Source organism: Galeopterus variegatus, unplaced genomic scaffold (genome assembly GCF_000696425.1).
Source record: "Galeopterus variegatus unplaced genomic scaffold, G_variegatus-3.0.2 Scaffold13148, whole genome shotgun sequence".
Classification (NCBI taxonomy): Eukaryota; Metazoa; Chordata; class Mammalia; order Dermoptera; family Cynocephalidae; genus Galeopterus; species Galeopterus variegatus.
This window is the reverse complement of record NW_007739259.1, coordinates 7338-13941: the sequence shown is the minus strand read 5'-3', so window position 1 is coordinate 13941 and position 6604 is coordinate 7338. Positions and strand designations below refer to the sequence as shown.

At 33.4% G+C, this 6604-nt stretch overlaps 1 pseudogene; it reads right to left on the bottom strand.

Annotated features, from left to right (window-relative positions):
- Positions 1-4899: 4899 nt before the first annotated feature.
- Positions 4900-6215, bottom strand: LOC103581478 (annotated as a pseudogene).
- Between the last annotated feature and the right edge of the window lie 389 nt (positions 6216-6604).

The window sequence follows — 6604 nt, the reverse complement described above, 5'->3', positions numbered from 1 at the left end:
AAAAAATATCCCTTACTTATTATGAATGTTTTAGAAAAACACCCTAGAAATTTAATTCAATTTTTAAAAATCATCATTGAAACATATGGCTAATTTTGAGTATACTTGGAAGAGTCACAGATGATATAAGAACATCCAATTACCTTGTCAATTAAACAAATTCTGGAGTAGCTGTCGTCAAGTTGAACTGCTAACCTATATGCTTTAATGCATCTTAAAAGTGCTCCTCAGGCTAAAAAACCTATAATCCACATTGCTTATGTTTGTGAGTTACTCTAGATAAGATTACTTTAGGGACATATGCAAGTTTATTTTTTATTTATCAAATATTTAATACACATAAAGTGCTGCCCTAGAAAATTTCATTAATATCACCCTGTTAAATTTTAGAAGCAGTTACTATTTATTACATTAAAGAAAGTTTGAGCAGATAATCTGCAATATATAAGGGCTTACTATACAACTTGTTCTTTATACTTACTTATTGATTTTTGTTTACCTAAAATACATTGTAATAGTTTTGCCTAGAGTTTAGGCATGTTTTTGGCCACAAATTATATGCAAAAATATCTACAGTAGAATAGTTTATACGTCATATAAATATAACACATATATATGGCTGAGGCAATTCTAAGAGCTTTATATATTATTATTAATAGACAACAACAAACTTCCCAACAAACCTAAGACATAGATACTGCTATTACACTCATTTTACAGAGTCACAGGAAGGTTAAGTTCATTGCTCAAGGTTATAAAACTGGTGAATGGTGGAGCTGGGACATGAGTCCAGTCAGTCCAGCTCTGTAACCCATGCTCTTAACTACTCGACAGTACTGTTTCCCATGTGGTTGTAGGGGACATCTACAAATGAGGATGATAGGGTCCAAATACAGGGACCAATACTTTCATTGTCTGCATGTGATTTCATAAGCGAAGACTATACTCAATTGATGGGATTAAAATGTCAAATAAGCAATTTAATGTTGACCATCTTTATTTATTTATGTTTTTGTTATAAAACAAAGCTTATTCTGCAATACTTTATCATAATAATTGCATCCCTTTAGTAAAAATACACTTTATAAACATTTTAATAATCAGATTAGATACAAAAACTAAACATTTGTAAGTTGTTTTTAATATGAGCAAAGACTGGCAACTGAGAAGTGGTTCACTTGTGACTGGTCATCTACTGGCAGTTATAACCCAAACTCAGGACAATTTTTATGCTGCATCAGAAAAGAGGAAAAGGTAAGTGTAATAACACATTACTTGAATCAGAAAGCATTCTTATACTTTCACTTAAAAATAAATAATGGTTACCATGAATTGGCAATTATACATTTTTATACACTATATAATGGTAACATAATACTTTAAGCACTTGGTTTAATAAGAAACGTACAACAATTTTAAAAACAAGTTTTGACAATGGCTCTGGCAGTTAGATGAAAAAATGTGCTTTAAAGAAAAATGGCAGGTATAACATTAAAATACTCTGCTTTGACTTTCAATAAATATTTTGACTACATTATTAATATATTAAAGTAAACTTTGTTTACATCAAAACTTACACATTTCAAACTAACAAAAAACTATAAAATATATGTAAACCAGAAAGCCTCAGTTTCTTAGTTAAACGCTATGATCTTCACAAAAGAGTGTTAAGCTACTGTAGTATTTAAGACAATAGTCTTTGCAGCTTTGTGAAGTATTCACATCTATTGCATAAAAATTACTGAGAAAGGCCTCCTGGTCTACTAAGACACATACATTCCCTCCTTAACCCTTTCTCTAGCTTTGAATTTGTGCTGACATATTTAACTGACCATCTACTATGAACCCTTTACATAATGCCTTAGAAAACAGCAAAAGAGAAAAAATATATATACTAAACTTTAATACATACAAGGGAATCCAAGTTAAGAGAAGTCATGCTGGCTATGAGGACAGAAAAGTCTCAATGGTGGAAAAAGAGAGGTGACCCACAAATAGGAGGCTTTTCCACAAATACAGGTAAACTTTTCTTTCTCTGAATTTGAAAAGTAAAATAAAATATTAACTAATTTAACAATATATTGCACAAATAAATTGCAAAAATACATATTCAAAAAACACTGGTTCTATGTGGGATGTGAAAGATGAAGATTAATTGTGCCGAGTCAAAACTATTACGGGGGATCTATTAACTGAAATGAATTGCAACAAAATTTATAGTACTTGGATGTAAGACAAATTGTATGTCAGCTTGTCACAGTTTTAGAATATGTCAGAAAACATGTAATCTCTTTGGGGTTTTCAAGTTGGTTTTACAACAGTAAAATTTGCTATTAATATATTATTAGGAATATAATTTCCATTCCATAGGACTTGGAATGACTTCCTTTAATTGGTTGCTTATTAGCCATGTTTGTATCTCAACACTCCTGAGGATGGAGAGTCATAACTTCTATATAGAAGTAAATAGGGGAACCGTAATTAAAAGGTTCTTCCCCTTGAAAATAACTGACTTGGTACATTAGCAAATGGAACGTTATACACTGTTTCTGTACAAGAATTAAGTGTAAAATATTGTGTTGTATCTTTTCCTGTTAGCTTTTAGAGCACACGTGTTTATCATCCTTGCTAGTGATGAATGTAACAAAGATTTAAATTTGAGAGGAGGGTACATGAAGAGGGAGAGAAAATAAAAGGGTTGAAAGAGTTATTGTTACATATATTAAGACAAAGTAACTTTGAAGATCCCTAATAGAGCTGGGAATAGCTCTCCCCTCCTTATCTTAGATCGTTTTCCTTTACTTATAAAGAGTAAGGATCTAATGGACAGGAACCAGGAAGAACATCTGTGGTACAGAATTTCTGTACGACAAAATAAAATGGAGCCAGATCACTGAAACACTGCTAAGGTCTATCCAGAGTGCCACGGTGAAGAGCTTAAATTATTGTGATCAAAATGATTTCTGTAATCTCTTTACTACTTATATTGTGGTAAAAGCATTTTTTTTTTTTTTTGGTGTTTTATTCACCATCTACAGTAAATGACGTAAACTTAGTTTTGCCATTTTCTATACATGTGACATATATGAAGAAGAAAAATCCAAATACCTCATCCTGCATGCTTAAGGGCTACTTTTCATTATCAACAAATTTAAAAATCACTATTTTTCAACAGCATCAATTTTATTAATGTGGCTACCCAGGTTCAATTACAATTAACATGGAAAGAGGACAGAGAATATTTATGCTGTTATACCTGGCTTAAACTCTTTCCATTGAAAAAGATGTTTTTGTTGTCATTCTTCTCATTTGACAGTTTTGCCCAAATAAAATGTATTAGTTAAGATAAAAATACTTGTCTCATACAAAAAAAATCCATGAAAATGCTTGATAGTTATAGAAACAGCTGAAAAGCAGCAAGTCAACATCAGAGCCTGTGTGTATGCACACCTGTAAGTTATTAGAAAAATAAAAACAAAGTCATTGTCTATGACATAGGGTATAACGTAAGCTAAGATTGAACTTTTGGAAAGTTGCTTCCTCCACTGTAAAATATATATATAATGAATAAGTTTAGTTTATTAGTATCCCTTGTTCTTTCTGAATAACGTATTCAAACTACATGAATGATATTATGAAAAACTGTCTCATACAAGCAGATTTGCTCAAATAATTAAAATACCTTAGTCAATTCACTTTTGAAACAGTAAATTTTTTAGCAAGGATTAATGGTACATATAGGTTTCACATACCTTCCCAAAGAATGTATTGTATCAGATCTAATTTTATACAAATTTTAAAATCCATGAAGATATTTTGTCTCTATAGTTTCATTAAATCTTTTAAAATTTAATTCGGTATACATACAAATTTAGTTCAAACAAAGCTTGGGGAGAAATTCTTCCCTAAATGACCTACCTTTACTTATGATGGCATAAGTCATAAGTATTCAGAATGTTTTATTCCACTTCATTCCTATTACAAGATTCTCTGAATGTGATACATTTGCAAGCAAATGAAAGATTCTCTCTTATTGCAAAAGTGTGTCAAAATGGGTGTTACTCTGTAACACACTCTGTGACTATATCTTCTCACTGGATAATTTCTACTCAAGACAGGTAGTGTCTGAAACAATGGTTGCAAAGCACTTTGGGGAAAAAAGCAAAAGGCTCCAGTAAATGCTATGCAATGTCTGTGAAGTAAAAACATTTCAAAGATACCATTGTAATAGGAATTGAAGTGTTCTTAGATGAATCACACCACGAAATTGCCTTTTCTAAATCTTAGAACTTTTTGTTGTATTCTGTACGTAGGTAACCAAAAGGAACTTTCTAGACATCTAGGATCTTTTCCAATTTATATTTTGACTCTGCTCATGCCACAACAAAAAACACTTCAAAACAAAAGTTAAGACAAAATAAAAATCCAAATCGTATCCTACTAGGCTGTGTGTCAAGACAGAAGTATATGACAAAGACATCAGTAAAATTTTTAGCTGGATCAGTAACTATAGTTAATTACAGATGGGAAAAGAAAATTATGGAGTTGCCAAATCTTACATTTTGACACATCAAGAGAAGAAAAGATTTTTCCTACAAGTTTAAGACAGAGGCCAAAGATTTTCTAATGCAAAATGCCCAAATCTTAGAGACACTAATCACAAAAAGTATGCTTTTAGGACCTCGTATCGTATATTTACGATTGGGCATGATCCTAACAGCAATTGCTTAATAAAGCTTTCTTATAAAAAAAAAAAAAAAGGTTTTGAAAGAAACAAGTAATTAGCACCCCTTCCTCATTCTAAAACTAAAGAAGTCCATTATGGTTTTGATATCCCTTGTAAAGAATTAAATAGAAGAGTATTGTCACACTTTAAAATAATTTCACACTAATAAGAATCTATTTTTTCCATTGCTTTTGATTTTGTGTCTTTGTGGTACTTATTAGGGAACCTAGACATGTACAGATTCCAGCAAGGTGGAGCAGAGATCCAGCTGCCTCTTTGAGCTCCTCATCAATTTCTTGACATGACTGTTTTCGCATCTTTTTGCCTGGCTGCCCTTTTTTAGAGATATCTACACAAGCTTGTGATGCATAGCCACTGTCTCCAAGAAGATCATCTTCGTAATCAACATCTGTGTCTTCTTCACTATGAAATCCTTCAGTGCCATCACTTCCCACATGGCTGCTCTTTGGGATAAATTCATATACCTCATCCACAGAAGACAGGGAAGACATGCTAGTCCTGGATGCATAACGCTGTGCTGCAATGCTACTTGCACGGTAATTGTGATCTTCTTTTGGATCGATGCTGGTGGCTAAAGAATCACTATCTTGTAATCACACAGCACTAGGATGATTAAATGCATTGCCGTTAACTCCTCTTTTTTTGCAAAGCTGTTTTAAGAGTAAGAGGCTTCTCACATTCGAAAATTCCTTGTTCTATATAAGTAGCTAAAAGCATCATTGCAGTGGCAGCATCAATACCAGATTCTCTGAGGGTTCACACCTTGTTCTGCTTGAGTACAGAGTTAATTAGTGAAGTGATAAAGAACCACTTTGTGGAGATACAGGTGGGGTATACAATGTTAATGCTGAGGAAAAAGATTGCTTCTTCAGTGCCTGCATGAGATTGGGTTTATATTCTGGATCAACATACCATAAGGAACCTTTTCCATTGACCTGGCCATAGCTTCTTCCACTTTCTGAAAACATTTATTCAGAGGCAGATTATGTCAAACAGAATTCTTCCAGACTGTTGGTGCAGTAGCAAAATATGGGAAGTGATCCAGAATCCAGCTATAAATTTCCTTGACAGGCAAACATTTATTTGGAGAGTGTTCAATAGCCATATAAGTAAGAAGACTAAAGGAGTATGGGGGCTTTGAAGTTGCTGATGTTTCTTCTGGGTTCTGATAGCAAGATGGTTCAAAAGAGGGCACATCGCCTCTCTCTATGCCATACAATGGACTAACAATTGGAAGACCCTCACTTCCAAGGCTGAAGTTTGTTAGATTAGTACTTTCATGAAGCCAGTTCAAGTTTGTGAGTTCATCGTTTGTTGACTCACTGTCCACTAGAGTGGCCTTTGGCCTGGCAGCATCGACAGCTTCAGGCAAGCTTCCCATTTTGTAAATCTGGCTTAATCCTGCAACATTTTCAGCTCCTGGGGTTTCAGCTCTCTTATCTGAAGTCATTCCAATTACTGGACCAATTTACTCTTTTAGTTCTTATAACAGAGAAATGATAAAGTAAACTAAAGCACATCTATTCAAGGTAATATTTAGCAGCCATTAAAAATGACTGTCTTGAAGACTCAATGGGTTTCCAATTAGCCTTTGGCCTATGTATTCTTTACTTTTGTGCTAGAGCATTAATGTATTTAAGATTTTATTTTATCCAGCATTTTAGGTTTTCAGCAGAAAGACTGGTCCAGGTATCTAGGATCAACATACCATAAGGAACCTTTTCCATTGACCTGGCCATAGCTTCTTCCACTTTCTGAAAACATTTATTCAGAGGCAGATTATGTCAAACAGAATTCTTCCAGACTGTTGGTGCAGTAGCAAAATATGGGAAGTGATCCAGAATCCAGCTATAAATT